Below are 15123 nucleotides of genomic sequence, written 5' to 3'. Positions count from 1 at the left end.
CCTGAAACAAACACAACATTGTAAATTAACTATACTCCAACATAAAATTAAAAATATTTTAAAATTGCCTATACCTTATATTTTGAAACAACATTATCGAGTTCCAAGTTACCGTAAAGATACAAACACTCTGGTAAAAATATAAGAAAATGGATATTAATAAAAATTCTAAAAGGACTTTTCAGCTGGAAATTTGAAAGCTTTCTATTAAAAAACTTCTGGTTGAAAGTGAAATGCAAACCAAAATTGCAGAAGTTGTAAACTGTAATAACATAAACATTTCATACCAACAGGATACATTTAAAGCAGTGACAAAAGAAAAAATAATGCTTTAAATACTCTACCAATGAAAATTATAGAATGTAGGTATGAACTAATTACGAACTCAAAATAGAAAATGGACAAAGTAAATCAAAAGGAAGGACAAGATAGGGTGTATTATAAATAAAAGAAAAAATGAATGAGGCAGAAAAAGTAAAAACAATATAAATAATTAATATATTTAAGTGCTTATTATTATTATTATTTTTCCCACTGTACCATGTGGCATGCAGGATCTTCGTTCCCTGACCAGGGATGGAACCCATGCCCCCTGCAGTGGAAGCACGGATTCTTAACCACTGGGCTGCCAGAGAAGTCCCTGAGTGCTTATTTAAAAATTAATCAAATAGACAAATAAAAACAAAGGAAAATTGGGAAAACAACAAATATTCAAAATAAAAATTACAAAGGAAAACTAAACATAACAAAAGGAAATTAAGAAATATGTGATATTTTTCACCAGTCAAAAAAAAAAATTGAAACTCTAGATGAAATGGATAACTATTAAGGAAAATACATGAATCAAATTTGGTGACAGTTAAGGGAAAAAAATTAAACAAAAATTCCATAGAAGAAATAAATAAAATTATTAGAAATATGCCCCCCAAAAGTGTATCAAGTTCAGATCATTTATTGGGGGTCATTAGCAACACTTAAAAGATCAGAAAATTGCATTGCCACATAAATTGTTCCAGTTTACATAAAACTGATACTTAAACCTGAAGAATGGAGGGGCCCAAAGAAAACTATAATCTTGTTATGAATATTGGTGCAAAAATCCTAACTAAAACATCGGCAAATAGAATCTATGTTAACATTCAGACAAAAATACATTATGATTGAAATCTATCAATCATCTTCAGTTGTTTTTCTCAGAGTTGTTCATTGTTGTTCAGAAACTAGAATGCTTCTCTGCAGTCACTGTTCATACAAAGTATTCAGACAAATGACTCAAAGACAAAAACATGGTGAAGTCATGCTGAATGACAGTTGAAACTTAAAACTAGACCTCTGCATGAAACCTTTCTTCAAGAAGAATCAAAAACAGTGAGATCTGGACCATCCCTGATATTCTCTACCACAACTTTGACCAAGAACAGAACTAAAGACAGAAAAGAAAGAAAGAAGTCCCCACATACCTTGAAAAACATCTGCTTCAGAACCATATAGATTTTGTGGAATTGTGTTACCTGCTGAGGAAAGATTGGGTTGATTCTGCCTTAGAAAGATATTTGTGTTGGTTTAAAGGCATGAAGGGATTAAAATTACCTACAGAATTTTGTTGACTAAGTTGAGTCCACTACAGATCCGATGACTCAAAATATGAGACAGCTATGAATTGATTTTTTTTCAGAAAAATGTTTACTGTAGTGATCCATCATTGATTAATTATACATGGAAGTCAGTTATAGTATTACTTGTCATGGTTAAATAACTGCAATTAATTAAAAGTTTTCAACTTCTTTTCATATTCACTTAAAATCATTGGTATAGATGATCTCTCTTTTTTAGAACTGTGGGAATTCAATATTTTTATCATCTTGACCTGGTCATAGACAGGAGATGCACCCTCTCTAGCCAAGTGGAATTAGTTTAATATTTTGTGTTTTCTGGTTAAATGATTTATTTTCTCATCATCCACTTGGTCCTGTTGATAAGCACAGACTGCCTCATCACGCCTTCCTTTTCCCACGAAAGTTTAGGGATTTATCACTGCAGTATTCTAGTATAACAAAGTTTATCTTTTAAGCTCAGTGTGAGTTATATTATGTAAACTTACTGAGCTCAAGTGTTATTCCCTTTTAATTCTAAATATAACATAGAATCCAAGATATTTTGTTGGTCATGTACACCTTCCCAGTTTTCTATTCATACATGTTTATACATTCTCTGAACCTTTAACATCTACTCATAAGATAGTATGCTTAGTTTGCATTTCACTGTTTAATAAGTGAAGTTTGGTTAATTAATAAATATATGTTATTTCTTTGGGGGAGAACTGGAAAGAATGTACACTTATTTTTCATTCAGTTAGATTTACTTATTTTGGATATATTAAGTATTTCACCATGGTACAGCAGAATGATAAAATACTGTGGCAATATTAGTAATTACTTACCCAATATCTTCTCTCTTTAAAGTCAGAATCCCAATCTGAGTGGAAGTACCCACTAAAATCCATGTGACTCCTTTAGCAGTTTTTGCCAATGAGATGTAACTCACTAGATGGAGCTTTAGGAAAACCCCTTTAAAATTGGGCTGCCTACTGTCTCATGAGCATTTGCTATTCTCTTATTTCCTTTTTACCTTTCCTATATTGGTGATGTAAATCTGGCAGTGGAGAACAACCTTCCGAAATGCATTCTCTGAAGATGCTGAATAAAAATAGGAAAAAAAAATAGAAGGTATGCATGACAGAGCATATGTCATAACACCACTAAGCCAGCTCGGCACTGTTTTCCTCTGAATTTGTCATTAAATGATAGGGGAAAAACCCTATTAATTTGTTTAAATGAGGTTATGTGTGTGTGTGTGTGTGTGTGTGTGTGTGTATGTGTCTATTATTTGCAGCTAAATGTATCTCTAACTGCTACAAATAGCTTTGATTAAATGGTATTACTATACTCAGTAATACCAAGTTATACTCAGTGGTCACAAAATGATAATAAATTATATTATTTTACAGTGACTTCATGTCACATACTGTGGGGATTAGTAAGTATACTCAGAAGTGTTATACTAGAAAAAAATCTAGGAAATAGATAATTATAGGATATGACTTTGTTTACATATGTTGCATGGAACTTTATTTTCCAAGTGTTTGAATATCTTATTTTTATGCTTAAGGTAGCCAGGATGGTGTCACTGGTCACTATGGTCAAACAAAAGAATCAAATGTGATTCATACCAATTGTTTGGAATACACAGATAAAAAGGCAACTAAACTTTTCACATGTTAAAACTATTTGGCATCATGTAGACATAGTAGATATAGGGTACTATAGAAAATTATATATATATATATATATATATATATATATATATATATTTTTTTTTTTTTTTTTGCGGTACATGGGCCTCTCACTGTTGTGGCCTCTCCCGTTGCGGAGCACAGGCTCCGGACGCGCAGGCTCAGCAGCCATGGCTCACGGGCCCAGCCGCTCTGCGGCATGTGGGATCTTCCCGGACCGGGGCACAAACCTGTGTCCCCTGCAGGCAGACTCTCAACCACTGCGCCACCAGGGAAGCCCATGATATACTTTTTAATGATTCTCTATGGAGAGGACATTGGGATCTCTAGTCATGAAATATTCAATAACTCTTTGAAACTCCACTATGACAAGAGATATAGCTTTGAATTTATTATCCTTCTACCAAGAGCAAAATTTACTCTTATTAAGTCCCTCTGCTTAACCAACCTTAAAATAATTTAATTTTGATCATTAATTCCTTATTAAAATACTAAATATAACAAAAGAGGGTCAGATTTTATTGAAATTAAGGAACCTTTTGATTAATTCTAAGCTAAAACCTTGCTGCCTCATCTTTTGCTTGGAATAAGAATGCTCTACTTTTTCATTATGTAAAGTTGCTTACATTGGAGCATTTATTTAGTAAAGAGTGAAGCAAAATCTTTGTTTTGTAGTTACTGCATTCAAGTTTTCAGGCCTTCTCCTGCTTCTCAGGAATTCTTCAAGTTGTGAATACTTAAACATGTAAATATATAAGCAAGCACTTAAGAAGACATATTTCAAGGCACATGAATTGTGCGTGGATCTAACAGCCTGTCACACTTATGTTAATTTAGAGGGCATTATATTAAAAAATGAGCATTTACAATGACACAGACACACTTCTTCCTAAGATGAGAATCATCCTACCACAGGTATGACTTCATAATGGCCTCATAGCTTTCAGAGCAAAGTATGTCAGGAGAACAGAATCCTAGTTTTGCATCTGCATGTAGAGTAGCTTTTGGAACTTGAGAAACACTTATAACTTTATAGGTTTAATTTCCAAAAAAGTAAAAAAGGATGTTGACATACTACAGTGTTTAGAGTTTCAACCATATCTGGAAGGCAATAAAATTTATGGGAAGATTGTAGGAAGTATAGTTCTATTCTTAATATATTTTCCTTCCAGGCCATGTTTGAGCTTCATAAGTTATCTCACTTTTTTGTGTTATAGCACAAGCTAGTAGGGAGGGTATAAAGGATGTTGACTTTGGAATCAGATGATCAGAAAAGAACTGGACTGAGTAACTGTTTTACTGCTTACTGCCTGTGCAAACTTTACAAAGCAATTAACCTTTAGACACTCAGTTTTATCATCTGCTAAATGGAGATCACTATTTCTCCAGATATAAACAATAAATGAGACAATTTTTCAAGGCACCTAATAAAGCAGCTGGCACATTGTATAAAGTTGATAAATATTAGACTAATTACAAGTGTATTTTAAAAACATACAGATAAACTCTGACATGGAATACATTGGCTTATTATGTATCAGTGATAAGTAGCTCAAATGACTTTCTCAGATTCCAGGACAGCAGGGATTATGTTCATTCTTATTATGGCACCAGCATCTTGAATTATGTTTGCCCCTAAAAATGTTCCCTTCCTGAACTTGAATAATATTAACAAAGTAACCATACTCTGAATGAAAAAGTGGGACAGTCTGCATAATTTGATGGGGGGGGGAATCTTAGGAAAAGTATGTATGATTTAGGGCTACACAGAAAAGTTTTGCTGAAGGATAAGTCTATGCTGGGACATTCTGGGAAGACATGAGTTAGCATGAACTGAAGAGGCACATCTCAAGGCAAAAGAAATTAAATCAAGATAAGTAGAGTGCATTGAAACAAAATTTTCCTGTTTTATTTCTGGTTAGCCAAATGCATTTGGGGTTTTCATTAGAGGATGGAGGGATTGTTATTACTGCCTCTTGTGATTTAAATTGCATATATATTATATGAATATAAACTACAATCAAGGCAAAGTTTTAAAAATTTTTTCTCTGAAAATTGGGTGAAATGAAATACCATTTGAAATTTGCTAATTGTTTTTCTATAGAGTTGAAATTAACTCACTTTTTGCTCTTTTGCCAAGATGTATTTATACCACAATATTGATGAGGAAGGGATTTTTAGACTTCTGTGGCCATTGTTACCAAATCCACTTCTTCTTATCTGGGATGTTTTTTTTATTTTATTACAATTTACATATTAATTTTTTAAACTATCTGTGACACACAAAGCAGATGTAGAGTTTTATGAAAAAGATTTTCTTGCTCACTGGTCTCCAAACAAGAGTAACAGAACCAGCATTTTTCAAGCTAACGTCTATGATTTGGTAATCACAAAAAGCTGTGCTAAACCAGCTTTTCCTGCTGTCCTAGAGTCTGATAAAGTCATGTGAACCACTTACCAGTGATTCATAATAAACCAATATATTCCACATCAAGGCTTATCTATATGTTTTAATATCTAGCTTAGCACAGATGAATGCCAGTCCAGTATCTTTTTTTCCTTTCAGGTATAGTTACTGTTCCCATTTTTATGTCTGAAACCTACCTATTCTGGTCTACTTTTAGAAGGTTTTGAAGATTCATGATCTTATACAGGTCCAAAATAGAATTTTGAAATTGCTTGTATATAGCAGCTGAAGTTAGATCAAATATTGTCACTGAGGGACTTCATGCTTTATTTTTATTGCATTTCTATAGATATAAGATTTTTTAAAAGGTTTTTTTTTTTTTGGTAAAGTATTATATATCAGGACAATAACTGTTAAAATCTTTATGTTCTTAATTAGATGCTTGTGAGAGACTAGGTATAAAAACAGATGATGGCCAGATCATATATAAAAATAGGACTCTGACCCACAATCTTCAGTTACTTGCCCAGGAAACCAGCTCATTATCTACAGTAACTAGTCCAGGAAGCCATCTTATTATCTATAAGTCAAACTTAAAGGAAGTCATACAACTATCTCTAAAAAATAATCTATATAGACAAACAAGAACCCCTGTAACAATTGGCTCCAAGTGGCCAGGACTTGACTAGCAATTGATTGCTTTCCTAATATCTGTCTTATTTCCATTTTAGTACCAACCAGAGAAAGCTAAATATGCACTCCTACCCAAACACAGAGGATGCACCCTTCAGGAAGCTTGCCTACAGCTTCTCCATGCCAACAGCCTCCAATCAGGGCATACTTGAAGCCTTCCCTCTTTTCCACCATAAAGCTTTCCCATTCCTCTGTCTGCCTTTGAGATTCTGTCAAAATGCAAGTGATTAGGGCTTCCCTGGTGGCGCAGTGGTTGAGAGTCCGCCTGCCGATGCAGGGGATACGGGTTCGTGCCCCGGTCTGGGAAGATCCCACATGCCGTGGAGCGGCTGGGCCCGTGAGCCATGGCCGCTGAGCCTGCTCGTCCGGAGCCTGTGCTCCACAATGGGAGAGGCCACAACAGTGAGAGGCCCACATACCGCAAAAAAAAAAAAAAAAAAATGCAAGTGATTATGGTTGACTCCCTTGCTAGAACAAGCTCTGAATAAATAACCTTCGCCTGTACTCATTTGGTTGTTTTTTATTTCCACACTTGCCTACCCTACATAAAATGAGTTTAGTTTAATGTCTTTGGTGCAATTTTTTCTATATGTTAGGCTTTGTGCCAGGTACAAACTTATGGCACTAAACTACATAACTAAAGTTCATGTCCTCACTTAATGTAAAACTGGCAAAGTAAATAAGCAGGTAAATAGAAAATATTAATATCATGGGTTTGACTTTGAAGAAAAAGCCAGGCATAGTTTGTTAGTGGAATACAGAGTGATTCACAAAAAGGAAAGATTGTGTAGCTACAACAGAATAGGACATATGTAACATGCTTTTAATATAAATATTTAGCAAACTATTTAATAATAGCCTTTATGTTTTATTTTCAATTAATTCTTTATTTACAAAGTATTATCTTTTCATTATTATGGCTTTAGAATATTTGCATTATACATTTCTCAAATATGCCTTCAGATTTGCATTTATGCTGATATATATTTAGCTCAGCATTTATGTTTCCTTTTGGACTAATGAGATTAAACATTCCCTTGATGATTATTTAATAGATGTCTTCTCTTAGATTCTCATATGTTTTTGACATATATGGACCAAAAGTAAGATTTTAATAATTTGGATTTGGTAATTAGTATTCTCCAACTGTTTCACATTTAAATAAGACCACTTAATTTTAGTTTATAAAATATCCTCTGCAAAATTTTGAGCATAATATTAGCCAAAAATTCCTTCTCCTCTTGGGACTAAGATTTGGAATTTGCTATCCAGTATATTTCTAAATTGCTGAATTCTTTTTGAAATCCTAACACTAGTCAAATGTTAAAATATTGCCCCTCAAAATCTGTACTTTATAAACAATTTGAAATATATCTAAAATTTTGAACTTAAAATTATGCCAAATTCATAAACTTATTTTTGGATCCAGTTGATTAATAATGAACTGCAAAAAAGCCTAATGTTTGGTCTTCATCAAAGACTACCCCAATTTTTTTTTTCATTTTGTTATTAGTACCTGGACAAATGAATTGTAGCTTCAACTGGGTAATATGGCATTTTTAGTGATTAAAAATGCTTCTCTCTTATTTAACCTATCTCTGATGATATACTCTATTTCCCATACTTGGTCACTAGTAACTAAAATTTGGGGATGTGCTAAGTGTCTTGAGAACAAAGAGGAGTTGAGAGAGTTAAGGTGGGTTTAAAAAGACATAGCTGGGCCACAAATTTTAAGTAGGATTTTATAAGAGAGAAAACAAGGGAAGAAAATTTACTTTACAGAAATATGATTTCTAGATATCCACTGACTGTTTAGTTATAAAATATACAAAAACATTAGACCACACATATTTTTAATCAAGTAATTAATGATGAAATTAAAAAAAGGGGAATCACTTAGAAGATTAGAACTAATCATACACATCAATCCAAGAAGATAACATGGTGATGAACCCCAGTACTTTTGGACTGCATCTTTAGAATTAAGTAGCTTAAGACTAAGCTTTTTGGATGTGGCTGTGGTTAAACTATCCTCACCCTTAGGATGAAAAGCTAGATAAAAGTTCCCCTGCCACCCCCCTGCACCTTCAACACACACTTATAAAGTCATGCTTCTGAAAATGCCACAGTCTGAGAAAAAGAAAAAAATAAAAGGTGAGTCAGAATAAAACTTACCCAGTATACACAGATAGGCTGGGTACTTTTCTATCTTGTACTTAGCTTTGGATGGAGATAAAACGTGAAATTTGAAAAGGCAGAAACAACAGTAACAACAACAAAACTCTTGTGGAATTAAAAAAAAGTCACTAGCTTATCCTCACTTGGGTTTTGCATTTCCTTCTCTCACTACATTTAAAATTAAATCATGAAAAATTTAAAATTTTCCAACAAAGAAAACACAAATCTGAGATAGTTTAGAATGTGTATCATACTCTATCAGACAATCAAGAAACAGTTCTAATATTTCAAAAACTCATCAAGAGAGTAAAAAGAGTAGAGGAAGTAGAAAAAGAGGGACTTCAAATTCTTTAATGCTAGTATAAATTTAATTCTAAAACCAGATATAAAAATTCCCCAAATCTTAGTGATTGGAATAATAAACATTTATTATCTATTTCTGTGGGTCACGAATCTCAGAGATGCTTAGCTGTAAGGTTCTGACTCAGGATCTCTCTCTAGGTTGCAATCAAGGTGTCAGCAGGGGGCTGCAGTTACCTCGGACTCACCTGGAAAACTAGCCACTTCCAAGTTCACTCCTGTGGCTCTTGGCAGGCGTTGAGTACATGTTGATCACTGGAGAAGGACATCATTGCCTGCTGCATGGTTCTCTTCATAGGGCCACTCACCTCATAGCAGCTTGCTTCTCCCAGAGACAGGTATCTGAGAGAGAAGTATGCATGACAGTAACCAAGACAGAAGTCACAATATTTTTAGAACCTGATATTGAAAGTGGCATCACAACCCTTCTGCAATACTCTGTCCACAAAGAGAAGGGTTACACAAATGTGTGACTACTAGGAGCCAGGGATTCATAGGAGACCATTTTAAAGGCTGTCTACCATACCAGATAAGGAAATTCAGAAGATTGCAGACAAGTTCATAAACATAGACGCAAAAATCCTTAATAAAATAATAGCGATTAGACTATATTAGTGGTTTAAAATGAAATTACATCCTAGCCAAATTGGTCTTGCCCAGGAATACAAAGGTGGTTTAAAATTAGAAAAAAAAAAATATTGACTACATTGCAATGTATTACATTGACATTAAAAAGGTAGGAAAAATGATTAAATGAATAGGTGCAGAAAATAATCCTATGATAAAATTCAACATCCAATCATGAGAAAAATAGCAAACTAGGACAAGGAGAGAACTTCCATAACCTTATAAACAATGTCAGTCTGACATTTATAGGAAATGTTATGTTCAATGAGGAAATATAAAAATCATTACCTATAAAATCAAGAAATAGGCAAAAATAGCCAATACCATTGATTTATATTCATACATTTTTGAATATTTATTCAATATTTTCCTGGAGGTCTTAGCCAAACCAATAAGAAAATTAACTGGAAAATAAGGAAAACTAATATTTCCATATTATATGATTATATATATATATGAAACTACAGAAAAACTTTATAATTAAAAGTTTAGTAAGTTTGTTGAAAATTAGGCAAATAGAAAAAGTGAATTTTCCACACCAGAAATAACAGTTAAATATAAAAAAAAAGATAATAACTATAGAACAACAAATACCATAACTAAATAGGAATTCATTTTAAAAAGAATACACATGAACTCTATAGCAAAAACTGTAACTCTGATGAGGATTACAGAAAATTATCTGCATATATGGACAACTATTATATACAAAAATAAAGCAATAAGAAAACACAAATGTTAAGAAAAATTACATCATTTAATATGAAAACATTTAACTTTCTATCTCCATTTATCTATTATTTCATAACATTAATATTAAGCAGTCTTGCTTAGTAAAATAAATTTTTCAAGTAAATAAAAATTTTAAAAACCTAGTCATTTGAAGACATAAATTGGAGATCTTTTAATGAAAAACGAGAACTGTTTTGAATGAATATCTATTTAAAATATAATAATCACAAAACATACTTTTTTAAAACTGTTGTTTAGAAATTTTTGAAGCATGAAATCTTGTACTACAAACATAACTGGAGGAAATCATGGCAACTGAGTAATGAACAGTCTAAATTAAAACAATACAGATTCATTTTACTCTTAGGAGTCAATCGCAATCAAAATTCCTTTTTTTGTACAACAACTACAAAAATAAAAAAGAAAATCCGGAATTACATTTGCATATTCCATTCAACTGAAGAAGTTAATCACCTATTCTGAATTAGGGTCCATATTTTGTATCCTTTACTTTTCGTTTTGTCCTTGCTATATAATCTATAATAAATTGCCATAGACAAAAAGGAGAAAAGCAGCAGCATTTTGTGAACTGAAATGGAAGAGATTTATAGTTATTTGTTCAGAAGTGTGTGAACAAAAATGATTTAGCTCTAAGGATTTGTGCATAGATGTGTAACACATTGACCACATTTTAAAGGTGACAATTCAAGTCACCAAAAAAGTGAATTTTTGGATTTATAATTTCATTATGTAGAAAGTTAATTGATGAAATTAAGGAAGGTGAAATTTTTGAATTGATGTCTTTTAAATTTTTATTTCTCCTTTTCTTTTTTTTCTTTGTAAGGTTTTTTTTTCCCTTAACTATACTGAAAGACAACAGTATTGTTTAAGCACAGATTTTAATGGGTGTTAATGAAGCAGGAACAAAGATCTTCTGATAGATTCAGACATCTCTATAGAGGATTTTCTTGCAGGGGATTAGTGCCAGTTATGCTTTCTTCACATTGATAATAAATAAAGATTATATGTTACTTCCCTTTGATTTTCCTTGCCATATTATGATAATTGTTATGACGCTAATTAGCAAATTGTGTGTTTGTTCATCAGTTTAATTTATTTTGATTTTTTTTAAAGTACAGGAACAAATTAGCATGGCATATGACAAAAAAACACCATAATAGCATAACAAGCAAAATAAAATGAATGAATGGTTGAAGTTACTTGGAAGACAATTCTATTTCATTTTTCAAGATGCATGATGATGATTTATCTACTCTTGGTGGAAATTTTCAGTAAAATAGGCAATATTATATACCCTCCTGAAGTTTGAAATTATACTTATCGTTACTATGACAAAGGTGAATTATTTTTAATTGTATGAGGGTTTCCTGCATTGTGTTCATTGAAAATGAATATCACAAGAGGTTTTTCTGTGCTAAAATTCCAGAAACTCCTTGCATGCAGAATGTGACTGCACAAATTATTTATTCAAGGTAGATAAATCAAGCATTATGTTAGTGTTTTATGTACAAGGCTAAAACAATTAAAAATCCTGTAAAATTTGTTATTTTACTAAAACTAAATTTTAAGAATAATGAAATCAGATTTGTAACCTCTTCATACGTGACAATACCTGGCATGCAGGAAGCATGCAATTATTAAAAAATTAATAAATACCTACATGGATGAATGGCATCCTAGTAACTATAAATGGTTCTTTCTGTTTTTGTTAATTTGCTGTTGCATTAGCAGACCTAAGTTTCATAATGTACATAGTGTGATTTTCTTTGGGTAGAATGTACTGAAAGGGAAGTGTAATCTCTGAGTGACCAGTCACACATTATAATGGAATAGCATAAAATGATGCACAGAAATAAAACGAGAGTATTGGCAGCCTGTCTGGCATATCATATGCCAATTCTTTTCCCTTCGGGAAGACTCTCTTTAGTGAATGTTCAGTCCAGTTGGTATTGGAGTTTGATTTGTGACTGATGAAGGCACCTCATGTCTGGGTGCCAACACAATCACCTGGAAAGGAAGGAGATCTGTTGTCATATAGACCCATAACAAAACCTGATGTTTACACAAAGACCCTTGGCACAGGGCACGGATCCTTGAAGCCAAGCAACCTCTGCAATAAAATGGCTTAAGAGAGGAAGAGAGATTGGGATGCTTTGTATTCTTTGTTTGGTTTGATCAAGCTCGTGTTTCAAAGGTAACTGATATCCCCAGAGGCATGAACGGCCTGCTACCTCAGACTGAATTTAGATTTTTGTTGCTGATGTCAATTTTTCTGAGAATTTATTCATTAAAATAGTTTTTTTTTTTTTTTTTTTTTCCTTTTACATAGTAAGAGATTCCAGACCTGGCCCTCTAAACCCTCATGTTTGGCTCTCCTCCGTAAAAAAGAAGACCCAAACATGACTTAAGACTTACATAAAGCCTGAGTTGTCTTTTTTTAGAAAGGGATTAATGATTGTTAACAAGAGTTGTCTAAATCCTTTTGCTGGGAAAGTTAAAATTTTAGAGTTAGGCTATTCCAAAAGGAATTTCCATAAGTTTCTCAAGACAGTTTTATTAACTTCTATACTGAATTGAAGAGTGTCCCTGCAAACTTTAAGTTCATTTGGAACTTGTGAGTGTCACCTTATTTGGAAATGGGGTCTTGCCAAATGTAATCAAGTTAAGATCAGGATAAGCCATAAATCCAATATAAGTCATGTCCCTATAAGAGGAGAGAAATTTGGGCACAGAGACACAAACACACAAGGAAAAAGGCCATGTAAAATTGAGACAAAGAAACAATGAAATATCAGAAAGAGAAATTTAGGAAAAAATCCCATTTACCATCACATCAAAAAGAATAAAATATTGGGCTTCCCTGGTGGCGCAGTGGTTGAGAGTCCGCCTGCCAATGCAGGGGGCACAGGTTCGTGTCCCGGTCCAGGAAGATCCCACATGCTGTGGAGTGGCTAGGCCTGTGAGCCATGGCCACTGAGCCTGCACATCTGGAGTGTGTGCTCCACAACGGGAGAGGCCAAAAAAAAAAAAAAAAAAAAAAAAAGGAAATATCTAGGAATAAATCTACCTAAGGAGGCAAATGACCTGTGCTCCACAAACTATAAGATGCTGATGAAAGAAATTGAAGACGACACAAACAGATGGAAAGATATACTGTGTTCTTGGACTGGAAGAATCAATACTGTTAAAATGACCATACTACCTAAGGCAATCTACAGATTCAGTGAAATGTCATTTTTCACAGAACTGGAACAAAATATTTTAAAATTTGTATGGAAACACAAAAGACCCTGAATAGCCAAAATGATCTTGATGAAGAAGAACTGAGCTGAATGAACGACTCACCCTCCCTGACTTTAGACTATACTACAAAGCTACAGTAAACAGAATAGTACTGGCACAAAAACAGACACATAGATCAATGGAACAGGATAGAAAGCCCAGAAACAAAGCCACACAGTTATGGTCAATTAATCTACAACAAAGGAGGCCAGAATATACAATGGAGAAAAGGCAGGCTCTTCAATAAGTGGTGCTAAGAAAACCAGACAGCTATATGTAAAGAATGAAATTAGAACATTCTCTAACACCATATATGAAAATAAACTCAAAATGGATTAAGGACTTAAATGTAAGGCCAGATACTATACAACTTCTAGAGGAAAACAGAGGCAGGACACTCTTTGACATAAATCACAGCAATATTTTTTGGATCCATCTCCTAGAGTATTGGAAACAAAAACAAAAATAAACAAATGGGACCTAATTAAACTTACAGTCTTTTGCACAGCAAAGGAAACCATAAACAAAATGAAAAGACAACCTACGGACTGGGAGAATATATTTGCAAACAATGCTACCAACAAGTGATTAATTTCCAAAATATACAAATAGCTCATACAGCTCAACATCAAAAAAAACCAAACCACCCAATCAAAAAATGGGCAGAAGACCTAAGTAAACATTTCTCCAAAGACATACAGATGACCAACAGGCACATGAAAAGATGCTCAACTTTGATAATTATTAGAGAAATGAAAATCAAAACCACAATGAGGTATGACCTCATACCAGTCAGAATGGCCATCATTAAAAAGTCTACAAATAATAAATGCTGGGGAGGGTGTGGGGAAAAAGGAACCCTCCTACACTGATCATGGGAATGTAAACTGGTGCAGCCACTATGGAAAACAGTATGGAGGGTCCTTAAAAATCTAAAAATAGGGTTACCATATGATCCAGCAATCACACTCCTGGGCATATATCTGGAGAAGACCATAATTTGAAAAGATACATGCACCCCAATGTTCACAGCAGCACTATTGACAGTAGCCAAGAAATGGAAGCAACCTAAATGTCCATAAACAGAGGAATGGATAAAGAAGATATGGTATTTATATATATATATACACACATATGTATGTATATGCAAAGGAATATTACTCAGCCATAAGAAAAAATGCTACTTGTAGTAACATGGATGGGGACCTAGAAATTATCATACTGATGTATGTCAGACAGAGAAAGACAAATATATGATATCACTTATATGTGAAATCTAAGAAAAGTGATACAAATGAACTTATTTACAAAACTGAAACAGACTCACAGACATAGAAAACAAACTTACCAAACTTACCAAAGGGGAAAGGGGGGAAAGGAATAAATTGGGAGTTTGGGATTAACATATACACACTACTATAAGTAAAATAGATAAACAACAAGGACCTATTGTATACCACAGGGAATTATATTTAATATCTTGAAATAACCTATAATGGAAAATAATCTGAAAAAGAATATATATATATAT

This window comes from Lipotes vexillifer, unplaced genomic scaffold (assembly GCF_000442215.2).
Source record: "Lipotes vexillifer unplaced genomic scaffold, Lipotes_vexillifer_v1.1 scaffold462, whole genome shotgun sequence".
Lineage (NCBI taxonomy): Eukaryota > Metazoa > Chordata > Mammalia > Artiodactyla > Lipotidae > Lipotes > Lipotes vexillifer.
The sequence above is the reverse complement of the archived record's forward strand: the minus strand, read 5'-3'. Positions refer to the sequence as shown.